The sequence below is a fragment of the Myotis myotis genome, unplaced genomic scaffold (assembly GCF_014108235.1).
Source record: "Myotis myotis isolate mMyoMyo1 unplaced genomic scaffold, mMyoMyo1.p scaffold_m19_p_5, whole genome shotgun sequence".
In the NCBI taxonomy this organism is placed as follows: domain Eukaryota; kingdom Metazoa; phylum Chordata; class Mammalia; order Chiroptera; family Vespertilionidae; genus Myotis; species Myotis myotis.
Genome location: NW_023416357.1, coordinates 105,088,457 through 105,103,257, shown reverse-complemented (window position 1 = coordinate 105,103,257; position 14,801 = coordinate 105,088,457).

The following is a 14,801-nucleotide window of genomic DNA, read 5'->3' as shown; positions in this document are numbered from 1 at the left end:
TTTTTCCCAGCTGTACGGGCGGCAGCACCTGTCTCCACGGCGAGGGGCAGAAGCCACGGGGAGGTTCCGATGCCCGTTCCCCGTTTTCCTGACAGCCTATTTCATAGATCACAGAGACCAAGTCCAGCTGCTTATTCCAGAGGAAAGAATGAATTCATTTCCATTCCTTAATGCCCGGTGCTGTGACCTATTCTCCGTTGATCGCTCCTTTCAGAGGCTGCGGCCCTTCCCACAGACTTCCAATTTGGCCAGAGAGAGAAAATGGGCAGTAACAGCAGAATGTCCTGCCCAGAGGATGCTGGGAGCCGAAGCACCGCGGCGCCGGTAATAAGTCCAAATGAAAGATAGTATGTCACCTCGTTTGAATTAAACAGATGAACTACAGTCCTGGACCATTAAAAATGAGCCGACCTGCTGGACAGCTTCCAAGCGCCTCCGGAAGGTGCTGGGGGGGGGGGGGGGTTTATATCCTCGTTTTCTGCCAATAATTCCTCCTCTCTGTGAGCGTGGAGGAATAACCCGATGAAAGGCCACTCACCCTTTAGCTTCTCGGAGTCCCGGGGCTCCTGCTAATTGGGTGCTAACTGAAAAGCACCAGGGAGCCACCTGGCAGGCACCAGGGCCAGTCTTCACCCCGGGGGGACAATTAACTGCCCCAGCAATGTTTTCTCCTCCGAAAATTCTGGGGAGCGCCCCACCTGCACCCCAAAGCCCAGACAGGGAAGCAGACTGACAGAGCTGCCTCCCTTTACAAATGGGGAAACTGAGGCTGCAGAGTCCGGGACACTTGAGCAACACCCTGCTCTCCGATGAGTGCCTCCTTCCCCCACCCCGCATCCCAAGCAGCACCAGCAGCCCCTTCCAATGGGTCCCAGTCTAGCCAAGCGCCAGGGCCACCCACCTCCCGGCTCTAGGGCAGGAGTCCCGTGAATCTTTATGCTTCTCCATCAATCGTTTGAGGACCATGAACACCCTGAGAATTGGATGAAAGAAAGCTATGACCCTTCCCTAGGGGAGGGAAAAGCATACATGTCGCTCATTGAAAATTTTGCATACAATGTCAACTAATTCCCAAAGTCCTTAAAAGCCTTTAGGGATCAATGAACTCCTTCATTCCGTCAGCAATTCCATGAACATCTACCAAGTGTCTGCTAGGTGCCCGGGGAGGTGTCCTCCCTACACCCCTCTCAGCTTGCACAGAGAGTCGCCTACAGAAAGCACGGCGGCCAGCCTCTCCCGCAGCACAGCAGCCTGGGCGCCGGGGGCACAGGGCAGCCACCTGCAGAGCTCCTTAAAATTCTGGGGCCAGAGCCTCGCCCAGCACCGGGGGCCAGGCACCCGGGGACTCTGATGGGCAGCCACAGGGAGCCTCTGACTGGGGGAACCCAAGTGTGTGTGCTAAAGCTCCCGAGGTGGTTGCAATGCCCTCCAGGCACCCGCTGTGTGCCAGGCACTGCGCTGGGCACTAGGCTGGGCACCGGGGCAGAGCAGAGAACAGGCCATCAGAATCCCCTCCCCCTCCTTACAAAGTTGAATTCTAGGGAAGGGACCAGCAGTAAGTAACCAATCCATAAAAGTAACTGCAAATGGTCGGTAGCGCCACCAGGCCCCTGGAAAAGGGAGTGACATGAAGACGAACAGAAGGGACTTCTTGAGGGGCCGGGGGACACTTGGGCTGACCCTAAAGGACAGGGGCTGAGGGAGGAGCATTCCGGGCGGTGGAACAGCCAGGCGAGGGCCCTGCGCAGGGAAGCGCCCAGAGGAGGAAGCGGCCAGCGTGACTGGGCGCCCGGTGAGGACGGGGAGGTGTGACATGGGACCAGGCCGGCCATGCAGCTCTGACAGGGATTCAGGCTGAACTCCGGGCCCTGATCTTCATTCTCGGCCGTTCCTACAGCCGCCCGGCCAGGAGCGGGAGGCCAAAGAGACGCATCCTCAGCTGGGAGGCCTGCCCAGGCCTTGGCGCGGCCCAACAGAGGCCGTGGCCCCCAGAAAGTGCCCCGCACTGCTTCTGGCCCGGGCTCCTCTGCCCCACTCCAGCCAGGCCCTCAGTGTAACCAGCGCCAGGAGACCATTGTTGCCTCACCCCAGACCCGCACCTCACAAACCCCATCACCATGGCAACCAGGCCAGCCAATCAGAGGGCTCTGTTTTGAAAGGGAGCCTTAGACATTGAGCCTCCCCTGCCCGGACAAGCACACCCAACATCCAGAGGCCTCCCTGGGCTCCTTCCCTCTGGATAAGCCAGCTCAGCTGCCCCCCACTTTCCTCCAGGACAGGAAAGGGGACTCTTGTGGCTGGAATGTCCAGGGCCAAGATGTAAGCCTACAGCCGCCCTACTTAGAGCGCCAGCCACCCTTGCGGCCACGCCATGACACAGGAGCCACCCCGGAGCCCCTGAAAGTCCCCGGCAGTAACCTGGGACCAGCCTGGAGCAGCGGGAGCAGGGACAGCAGCGACAGCAGCTTGCGGAGCGTGCGACAGGGCAGCCTGCAGAAGGGTGGCCACATCAGCCAGCTGAGCAGCGGGTACTCGGGGGACGAGGAGAACAGCGAGGTCAGCCTGGTGGGCGGCAAACGCACCGTGCAGTTGAATAGAAGACTCGGCACCCAAGCGGTCGGCACCCAGACCAGCCAGCTGTGCGCCGCCTCCCGCCCCGACCAGCTGAAGAGCCCGGCGGCCAGCCCAGCCCAAAGCGCCCGGCAGCCTGGAGGGGAAACGTGAGGCCAGCCTGCACGGCAGCACCCCCGACAGCAGGGCCAGCAGCCTGACCAGCCTCGGCTTCATCAGCCCGGGCAGCAGCTTCCTGACCTACCAGGTGAGCGGGCTCACCGTGGGCAGTTCCCTGCGCAGCCTGCCCTCTAGCCACGCGGGCAGCTGCCAGAGCGTCCGCGTGGACAGCCCCGCGCAGAGCGGGCCGCAGAGCACCGCGGGCCCGCAGGAGGACAAGGCGGGGGACAGCGGCGGGGACAGCGCCAAAGCCGGCGACCAGGTCGCCGAGGAGAAGCAGGAGAAGCAGCCCGCCCAGACGCCCGTGCCTCTACGCGAAAGCCCTCGGGAATCGCAGATGTGACGTCACCCGGGTGAGGGCTCTGCCGGAACAAGGAGGGAGGCCGTTAGGAAGGGCCCGCGGGCTGGGCCAGGACCAGCGAGGAGCAGCGCCATCTGCAGAGCAGCGGGAGGGTCACGTGCAGCAAGAACTAGTGATGGCGAGCGCCACCCTCACCGGCATCGCCCTGAGGCCCCGCCGGGGCCCCGCTGTGTCCGGACCCCCGTGGCAATGACCTCTGCCCTCGAACACCAGTGAGTGACAGGCCGCCCCTCACCGGACCCACCAAGGGCAGAGCCGTCGCCTGGGACGGGCCTTATCAGTGTCAAGTGCCAGCTCTGTTAAGACCCTCCTGCAGCTCTGGCGACTCCACCCTGAGTGATGGCGCCTGCAGCCGCACCGACCGCGGTGCTCAGAAGGAACAAACACCAACCGCGCACTCGACACAACGCGAGGAGCATGTCCCGGGGCTTGGACCCCGCCGCGTGGTCACACAGCCAGCAGCACCCACACAGCCAGCAGCACCCACACAGCCAGCAGCACCCACACAGCCAGCATCATCCAGTGAAGTGCTCCTGACAGCCGTGCCAAGAGAGCTGCATCCCAGGCATCACCCAAGGCTGCTTCCCACTCATTGTGAGCACTGTTCCCGGGCAGCGTCCACCGGAATCTGCCAGACATGCTCCCTGGTGTCCGCTTCGTTCTCTGGTGGATCCGGCAGTGCTGCCGACGGCGGGACAACGCGGGACACGTGCTGAAAGGTGACAGAGACCGACCAGCGAGAACGCTACCAGGGAGCGCTCTGGGCCGGGTAGTGGCCGTGCCCTCGGGGGTGGGAGGCCTCGGTCCCCGCCTGTCCCTTCACAGAACAGCCACACAGCCCTGGGGGAGTGAGGGGGCCGTGGAGCAATGGAGGCCAGAACGGTCCTGAAGGCTCCACCAGGCGCCTGAAGGCAGCTGAGGGGGCACCGCGGACAATAAAGGTGTCAGGAGAGGTGGTCAGTGTGTGAGTCTGTGCGTGCACCCAGCCGAGGTCACGGTGACATTACGGTGACGGGGCAGGTAAGAAAGCCAACACCCACAGTACAGCAGGGCTTAGCCACCAACTCTGCCGCTCTAAGCTGGTGAGTACCTGGGAAACCCTTAAACTCCCCAAGCCTCGGTTTCCTCATCTGGAAAATGGGAACGAGAACCCACTTCCTACATAGGTGGGAGCGTCATGTGTGTGAAAACCCACAGGAAGTCCCTGGCAAGCAGTGGGCAACAAGCGTCTGCTTCCCTGTCCTCGCTCGTCCGTAAAGTGGGCAAGTGGTCTCGGCCTTGCTCCACTCAGCACAGAAGGGACAGTGACTGGACCTGGAGAAGGGGTCTTCCCCGCTTTCCTCTGGGCAGAGCCGCTCAGCGGGTCCCGAGCACCCACAAGCCAGGCAGACGGGAGAAGCCCCCGCTCAGTGAGCCCTGTCTGCCACGGCCCCGGGGCAAGCTCTCCCCTTAGGACAGTCCCTGCTCCCCAGGCTGAGAATGCAGGGTCACAGCAGCACTGGACAGCGGCACACACAGCCCTCGGACCAGGGGCCGCCTTCCCCTGCCCACCTCCTCCTCGTCCCCTCGCAGCGGGTGGCATCATCCGCCCCAGGTGTCCAAGCCCAGTCCCTGTGTCACACGGGAGTCTGCCCTGCCCCCACCTCAGCCCACATCCCATTGGTCTCCACCTCGACTGCTGACCCTCACCCGGGCCGCCTCTGCCCAGGCCAGTGGCTGCTGGGCCTGGCTGCACATGAGGATCACCTGGGCCATTGACACATACAGATGCCCAGGCCGCCCGCACCGCTCAGGCTGGGCATGGGGTGGGGCCCTGAGCTCCTGGGACCCACTTCCACCCCTGACACCCACAGGGCCCAGGCAGGGGTGGGCTTAGGCGGACTGGACAGCATGAAGTCCAGAATCCCATGAAAAAATCTCTGATTTTAAACATTGGTCATGAATTCAAAATCCTTTAAAAAGTGGGGGCGGCGCATGAAAGGGTTTCTGAGGGAAGCATCCGGCACAGACATCTTGCGGCTTCCGCTTCTACACGAACAACGGCGCAAATCTGAAACAAACCCTGCTGATATTCGTTGGCCGCTTAGACACATCTGAACCCTCCACGGACCAGAGGGCTTGCATGGCATTTGGACAGATGGACAAACTGGCCTAAACATGTCCGACTCCATTGCTGCTGCTTCCTTCTCCTGACCGCCACAGACCAAGGCAGACCCTAGTTCTGGCCTCTGAGCCTTGGCACGTGCATTCCTCTGCCTGGACTGATGTACATGCAGCATGATGTACCTGCAGTATGATGTACCTGCAGTATGATGTACCTGCAGTATGATGTACCTGCAGTATGATGTACATGCAGTATGATGTACCTGCAGTATGATGTACATGTAGTATGATGTACCTGTAGCATGATGTACATGCAGTATGATGTACATGTAGTATGATGTACCTGCAGTATGATGTACCTGCAGTATGATGTACCTGCAGTATGATGTACCCTTAGCGTGATGTACATGCAGTATGATGTACCTGCAGTATGATGTACATGCAGTATGATGTACCTGCAGTATGATGTACATGTAGTATGATGTACCTGTAGCATGATGTACATGCAGTATGATGTACATGTAGTATGATGTACATGCAGCATGATGTACCTGCAGTATGATGTACCTGCAGTATGATGTACCTGCAGTATGATGTACCTGCAGTATGATGTACCCTTAGCGTGATGTACATGCAGTATGATGTACCTGCAGTATGATGTACATGCAGTATGATGTACCTGCAGTATGATGTACCTGCAGTAAGATGTACCTGCAGTATGATGTACCTGCAGTATGATGTACCTGCAGTATGATGTACCTGTAGTATGATGTACCTGCAGTATGATGTACCTGCAGTATGATGTACATGCAGTATGATGTACCTGCAGTATGATGTACCTGCAGTATGATGTACATGCAGTATGATGTACCTGCAGTATGATGTACATGCAGTATGATGTACCTGCAGTATGATGTACATGCAGTATGATGTACCTGCAGTATGATGTACATGCAGTATGATGTACATGTAGTATGATGTACCTGCAGTATGATGTACATGTAGTATGATGTACCTGCAGTATGATGTACCTGCAGTATGATGTACATGCAGTATGATGTACCTGCAGTATGATGTACATGCAGTATGATGTACCTGCAGTATGATGTACATGCAGTATGATGTACATGCAGTATGATGTACATGCAGTATGATGTACATGTAGTATGATGTACCTGCAGTATGATGTACCTGCAGTATGATGTACCTGCAGTATGATGTACATGTAGTATGATGTACATGCAGTATGATGTACATGCAGTATGATGTACCTGCAGTATGATGTACATGCAGTATGATGTACCTGTAGTATGATGTACCTGCAGTATGATGTACCTGCAGTATGATGTACATGTAGTATGATGTACATGCAGTATGATGTACCTGCAGTATGATGTACATGCAGTATGATGTACCTGTAGCATGATGTACATGTAGTATGATGTACATGCAGTATGATGTACCTGTACCATGATGTACATGCAGTATGATGTACACGTAGTATGATATACCTGCGGTATGATGTACATGTAGTATGATGTACCTGCAGTATGATGTACCTGCAGTATGATGTACATGCAGTATGATGTACCTGCAGTATGATGTACATGCAGTATGATGTACCTGCAGTATGATGTACATGCAGTATGATGTACCTGTAGCATGATGTACATGTAGTATGATGTACATGCAGTATGATGTACCTGTACCATGATGTACATGCAGTATGATGTACACGTAGTATGATATACCTGCAGTATGATGTACATGTAGTATGATGTACCTGCAGTATGATGTACATGCAGTATGATGTACATGCAGTATGATGTACCTGCAGTATGATGTACATGCAGTATGATGTACCTGCAGTATGATGTACATGCAGTATGATGTACCTGCAGTATGATGTACATGCAGTATGATGTACCTGCAGTATGATGTACATGCAGTATGATGTACATGTAGTATGATGTACCTGCAGTATGATGTACCTGCAGTATGATGTACCTGCAGTATGATGTACATGTAGTATGATGTACATGCAGTATGATGTACATGCAGTATGATGTACCTGCAGTATGATGTACATGCAGTATGATGTACCTGTAGTATGATGTACATGCAGTATGATGTACCTGTAGCATGATGTACATGTAGTATGATGTACATGCAGTATGATGTACCTGCAGTATGATGTACATGCAGTATGATGTACCTGTAGCATGATGTACATGTAGTATGATGTACATGCAGTATGATGTACCTGTACCATGATGTACATGCAGTATGATGTACACGTAGTATGATATACCTGCGGTATGATGTACATGCAGTATGATGTACCTGCAGTATGATGTACCTGTACCATGATGTACATGCAGTATGATGTACCTGTAGTATGATGTACATGCAGTATGATGTACCTGTAGTTTGATGTACATGCAGTATGATGTACCTCTAGTTTGATGTACCCTTAGCATGATGTACATGCAGTATGATGTACACGTAGTATGATATACCTGCGGTATGATGTACATGCAGTATGATGTACATGCAGCATGATGTACATGTAGTATGATGTACATGCAGTATGATGTGCCTGCAGTATGATGTACATGCAGTATGATGTACCTGCAGTATGATGTACCTGCAGTATGATGTACATGCAGTATGATGTACCTGCAGTATGATGTACCTGCAGTATGATGTACATGCAGTATGATGTATCTGCAGTATGATGTGCCTGCAGTATGATGTACATGCAGTATGATGTACCTGCAGTATGATGTACCTGTAGTATGATGTACATGCAGTATGATGTACCTGTAGCATGATGTACATGTAGTATGATGTACATGCAGTATGATGTACATGCAGTATGATGTACATGCAGCATGATGTACCTGTACCATGATGTACATGCAGTATGATGTACCTGTAGTATGATGTACATGCAGTATGATGTACCTGCAGTATGATGTACCTGTAGTATGATGTACATGCAGTATGATGTACCTGCAGTATGATGTACCTGTAGTATGATGTACATGCAGTATGATGTACCTGTACCATGATGTACATGCAGTATGATGTACCTGTAGTATGATGTACATGCAGTATGATGTACCTGTAGTTTGATGTACATGCAGTATGATGTACCTCTAGTTTGATGTACCCTTAGCATGATGTACATGCAGTATGATGTACACGTAGTATGATATACCTGCGGTATGATGTACATGTAGTGTGATGTACCTGCAGTATGATGTACCTGTACCATGATGTACATGCAGTATGATGTACATGCAGTATGATGTACCTCTAGTTTGATGTACCCTTAGCATGATGTACATGCAGTATGATGTACACGTAGTATGATATACCTGCAGTATGATGTACATGTAGTGTGATGTACCTGCAGTATGATGTACCTGTAGTATGATGTACATGCAGTATGATGTACCTGTAGTTTGATGTACATGCAGTATGATGTACCTCTAGTTTGATGTACCCTTAGCATGATGTACATGCAGTATGATGTACACGTAGTATGATATACCTGCGGTATGATGTACATGTAGTGTGATGTACCTGCAGTATGATGTACCTGCAGTATGATGTACCTGCAGTATGATGTACACGTAGTATGATATACCTGCGGTATGATGTACATGCAGTATGATGTACATGCAGCATGATGTACCTGTACCATGATGTACATGCAGTATGATTTGCGTGCAGCATGACGTACGTGCAGTATGACCCACCCTTTGCGTGTACAGCTTCATGATCTTTGACAAAACACACGGTCGTGTGTCCACCATCACACACACCCAGAGCCCAATTGTTTCATCAGCCCCGAATCCCCTCTTGCCCGTGGTCAGCCCTCCTCCCCCTCCTCAATCGCTGACCAGTTTCTGCCCCCCCCCCCCCCCCCGTCTTCTAGAATGTTACATAAGGGGAGTCACACGGAACGCAGCCCCTAAGCCCGCCGCTTTCACTCGGCTGGAGGCCCTGCGAGCCACCGTGCAGCTCATGTCCTCGGCTGCTCCGCGGCCATGGCCTCTCTGGCTGAAAGCATCGTCCCCTCCAGCCGTCCACGCCTGGACCCGCCGGAGCCCGGTCCCATCTGTCCCCGAACGCCTCCCGCCCCCCGCCCCCCGCCCCCCGCTGTCTCTGCCCTGGCGGTTCCCAGGTTGGGAGCTTGGGAAGCCACTCCTAAAGGCTGCCCACAGGACTTGGTGAGCGTGTGTTCGACGTCGCCTGGGTCACCACCCAGGAGAGGGATGCCGGGTGGGCTGCGTGCTCAACCTCGTAAGAAACGGCCACGTCATCTCCTGGAAGTAGCTTCATAGTGGTCAGCGCCTTGTCACCGTCTCGGGATTTTTGATTGAACTAACCCCCTGTTCATTCTGTTAACAGCAGAAGGTAGTTTGCATGTCTCCCATTAGTGACTCCGTTTCACATATGGGGAAACTGAGGCATGGGGCGGCTAACTCTTCGTAAGTTGTTGGCAGGGCTGGGATTTGAACCCGGGCAGCCTAACCCCAGGCTCTCTGGTCTTAACTATTAAGCTCTCTTTCATCGCGCCCCCCCCCCCCCCCGCCCGCTCGGCGTTGCACACTCAGGGCCCCTCCAGACCCAGGCAGCAGGCTGCAGCCATCGCAGGGCCCCCACTGTGCGCGTCTGCCTCCCTTAAGGGGGGTGCTGACCTCCCCACTGTGTGCCCTTGCTGCCCACTTTCCCATCGGCGGCATCAGTGACTGCCCAATGGATGAATGAATGAATGAATGAATGAGCAAGCAGGCGAGAGGAGAAGGAAAGGCTGAATCGGAGGAAGACGGCTGGGTCCTGCCACGTCCAAACAGCAGTGTGGCTCCGGATCCAGCGTTAAACATGGCGAGGTGTGCGAGCTGAGCCCACAGACCTCCCGCCTCCCCCACTGTCGGCCCCAGACACCTCCGCGCGCTCCCGCCCAGCACGGGACGCGGCAAGTACTTGAAGTGAGGCCATTTTTCACGCGGGCACGGCGATTTTTTCTTTCCTGTCCACTAGCTCGGAGACCGGGGTGCAGTGGGGTTGGAAGGATGGGTTGGCTGCAGGCCCTGGCTCCTAAATTATTAACTGAGCAGAGGAGAGAGCTGCTTACAAATGCTGTCTGTCCAGCAGACCGCGGCAGCCAGCCGCAGACTTCAAACAGGCCTGGAGCGAGCAGGCAGGAAGGGGGCAGGGTTCGCGGCGGGCCTCGCAGGCTGGCGGCTCTGGGGCACCTGGGGCCGCTCCTCCTGAGCCGCCCCGGCCCAGCCTCGTCCCCTGGCCTGGCAGGAGGTCATTTCTCACACAAGCAGTGCCCGACCCCTCTTCTGCCCATTCCCAGACCAGGGGGGCGGAATAAATGGATTGCTTCTGGTGACTGGTTCTTTCTGAGCCAGGAGCTGGGGGGTGCACAGGACTCTGGCTCTGAGGCTCATCGTGGGCAGGGGCAGCGAGCGGGGTCCAGGGTGGGGTCGCTGGGGGCAGAGCCTGAGACAGGAGTCCTGTGAGAGTTCCAAGGAAAAGGGGGTGCGGAAGGAGGATGGGAGGGGATGGGGCTGGGGACCGGCCTCAGGCTGACCCTGTGGGGAGCGGCAATTGTAACTCGCAGCTGGTTCCACCTTCAGTCAAGGGTGGTCGTCGTGCCTGCACAGCCTACGTGTGGGGAGCATACCGTCCTGGTGGACGAGCTCCCCTCCAACCCAGAGCAGTTCTGCAGAGCAGGGACAGCTGTCGGCACCGGTGGCAACAACGGGCAGGTGGTCCAGGCTGGCACGGTGGCGCCACAGTGATCAGGAGCCCAGCCCCTTCCAGATCTCCAGTCCACCATCCTCATGGCCCTCCTCCTCATGGCCCAGGATGGCTGCCCAAGCACCAGCAACACATCTCCGTCCAGCAGCAAGGAGAACAGGGGTCTGGTGAAGGAGAGAAGTAAGGCTTGACCCTTCTTTTTTATAGATTTGTTTAATCCTCATTCAAAGATCTGGTTTTCTTTATTGATTTTAGAGAGAGAGGAAGGGAGAGCGGAAGAGAGAGAGAGAGAGAGAGAGAGAGAGAGAGAGAGAGAGAGAGAGAGAGATCAGTTGTGTCCTGTACGCATCCAGACCAGGATCAAACCCACAACCTGGGCATGTGCCCTGACCTGGAATCAAACTCTCAGCATTTTGGTTTATGGGACAATGCCCCAACCAACTGAGCCACACAGGCCAGGGTTTGACTTCTCTTTTTTAAGACTTCCTAAAAGCCCCACACAACATGGCGACACCTTGCTGTAAGGGACATGAGGGAATCTGTTCTTATTCCAGCAAGCAGGACGTAGGAATAACTGGACATTCTGTGGCGAATGATGAGAGGCAGGTACCGCCCCGATCCATTCTCCCCCTCGAAGCTAACAGGCCTCTTTACCTCCCAATGAAATCACCTTTTAATCAAGACCTATGTGGGAGCCGGCACGCGCGGCCCAGCCCTGAGCAGCACCTCCCATTGCGAGGAGTGTCTCTCTGAGGCCTGAGCTTGGGCTGGTCTGTGATGTGCTTTCCCCAGCCGTGGGGGCAGCGATGCCCTGCCCTGCAGGGTTTGGGCCCTCGGGGCTTTGCAGCTCCTGCCCCCACCCTCTTCACTCCGCGGCCAATGCGTGAGCAAGCCCTGCCAGCCTGTCATGGATGAGACAGCCCCTGGTCCCCAGTCCCCAGCCACAGTCAAGGCCGTCATAACGCAGGCAGCCCCGCGTCACCCACCAGCCCACAACAGACGCGTGAGCAGCACGGCCACAGCTGAGCCGGGCTCCGAAGCTGTATGAGAAATCTCCTGGTATTTAAACAGCATTTTCCATTCCCCCCAACAACGCACTGTTCCAACAAAGCATTCCCGCAGGCCGGACTCACCCCGGGAGCCCCAGCGCGAGACTTCCTCCGGTAAGTCTGGCCGGTGAAGGTGGGTCTCGGTGGGCACTGGCCGCCTTCCTACCCCGAAGCGGGCAGGGGCAGGGGCAGGTCTGAGCTGACAACGTGGAAAAGGGGTGGGCGGGTGTCCTCCTGGGGAACCCCACACCAGCTCCTTCCTGCCCCCACCCCTCAGAGCTCATGCGAAGGAGGGACAGAAAGGCGGCAGCAGCGGGAGGCTGGGTGACCCGTGGGAGCCCAAGGGTGCAGTTCCTGAAAGGATGGCGCGATCCTGAGAAGGGTTCACACCAAGGCCTGAGGTTTCCACCAGGAAGCCAGCCCGCCGGCCCACCCAGCTCCCGGGATCTTTCCAAAACAGGCCCTGCTCCACCACCAGTGGTTCCCGTGGCCTTCAGGCTCACGTCCAAGCGCACATGCCTCACCCTCAGGGCCCTCCAGGCCCCAGCCATTTACCCACCCACCCACATGTGTCCAGGTCGCCATGCAGTCCCACAAACACACTTTTCCTCCTCTTGCTTCGGTGCTTTTCATAAACTCTTTCTCTACCTGGAACACCCACCCCCTTTCCTTCTTTTCCTACCCGACTCTCCATAGGACTCAATCCAGGTGTCCCCTCCGCCAGGAAGCCCTCCCTGATCACACCTCAGGCAGCGAACACCTTCTGCTCCATTCCAGCCTTCTCCACTGGATTGCAATTGTCCCTTACAGGCTTCTCCTCCGCTGGCACGATGGCCCCGGGGTTGGCACGGAGCAGGCACTCTGTGAAGGCGAGCTGAAGGGAGGAGGGAGGGGGCTGAAAACAGAATAGACTCGCCTACACATGCTCTGGGCTGCAGAGGCCTCCGTGTTGCTCAAAGTCCCTCCTCAAAGAATCACTGTCCACTCAGAGATGGCAGGACAGCCACTCAGAGCGGGACAGCGTCTATCAGCGATCGCAGCCGCAGGGCAAAGCTGCCACCAAATTCAAATCGGAACCCGTTGCTAGGCTGGCTCTTATTTCCCTCCCCAGATGCCTTTCCCCACCGAGGTCAGGACAGCGCCCAGGTGACGGGCGGTGGCTGGTGGGAGGACAGACATGGAAGGTCCATGTCCCGTGAATTATTCATCAGGAAATCGGCTTCAAGGGGTGCCTTGGTCTTAGTTTTCAATTCCCCTAATGCCGTCCAAGTCTCTGCTGAAACCCTCTGAATTATTCATATTTCTAAAACAACAGTTTGTTTTCCTGCATCTATCAGGAAACCACGCCTCCTGGCCTGCGATCCGCTAGCAAAGTCCCGAGAGGCCTGGCTTGCTGGTGAGGCATTTGGGGGGCGGGGTGGGGGACAGGGTGCTGGGCAGCAGCAGCCACTGAGAACAGGAAGCCCGTGCGAAGACGGGCCCTTAAAGGCCCCCTGTTGCCAGGAGCACCCAGGACAAAAGCAACTACAATAAAAGGAAACGCCATTGCCATGCATTGGTGTCTCGTGTGCCAAGTGTGAGGCTAAACACTTCCCTTTTACTTTATTTAATTCCAACAAAAACTCCGCGGGGGGTGATTTCTCACGCCCGCTTCACAGATGAGGAGACCGAGGCCCGTGGTTCCACAGCTCTCTGATGCGGAGAATGGAATTTGGACTCAGGTCTTCCTCTTTGCCTCAGTGGCCAGTATGTTCTCTACTAGGACACAACAATGTCCCCTGGGATTTTAGGTGCAGACAAGGAGGAACTTTCTGGAAGCAAATTAGGCTCCTCTCCAAGGGCATTTGGAACAAGCCATTGCTGGGCAGGAGACAGAAATGAGATGGAATTCTGGAGCTGGGGTGGCTGAGCTGGGGGACTATGAGTCTCTCATTATACCACCTGGGCTGTCCCCCGTCTTGGTGGCAGTGGGCGCAGACTCCATAAGCAGTGACCAAGGTGTTTGTGTGCCACCTTGAGCTCTCAGACTCAAGCCCGGCAGAGACCAGGTGCAGGGGTGGAGTCCGGCAGAACTGGGACCCAGGGTTCAAGCCAGGTCAGCCGGTGGTGGGGCGGCCCAACTGAGCCACCTCTGAGCCCGTCCCTTACCTTTCCGTGCCTCGCTTTGCACACCTGTGAGGTGGGCCGTGGGCCACACGTCGGAGCCAGTGACCCTGTGCAAGGCTGCACACAGCGAGACCCAGAAACGCCGGCCTCCCTTTTTCTCCCCTCAGGGGAGCCAGAGACGGGCATTTCCCAAAGCCCTGCTTTCTGAAAGAGAAGAGGAGGGACAGAAAGTAGCCAGATAACAGCACTGCTTTTCAAGGCTCTTTCTTTGCAAGGGAAGAAAAATCCGCTCTAAAGGGCTGAAGCGGAAGGGCAGGTGAGGAAAGGAGCCGCTTACTTCAGACAGAGGGTCCCTCCAGCACACAGCGCATGAGGCTGGGTCCGTGGAGCCTCGTCCACCCCAGACCACCCCCCCCCCCACGGCCAGGACTGCTTCTCTCAGGGCCCCTTCCCCCCAGGAAAATCAGTGGCTCTTACCCTGTCCCTTCCTGCATCTGCTGCCCTGACCCGCTCTGCAGACTCCCTCCCCCCTCTGCAGGCTCCCTCCCCCCTCTGCAGACTCCCTCTCCCCTCTGCAGACTCCCTCCCCCTCTGCGGACTCCCTGCCCCCTCTGCGGACTCCCTCCCCCCTCTGCAGACTCCCTCCCCCTCTGCAGACTCCCTCCCCC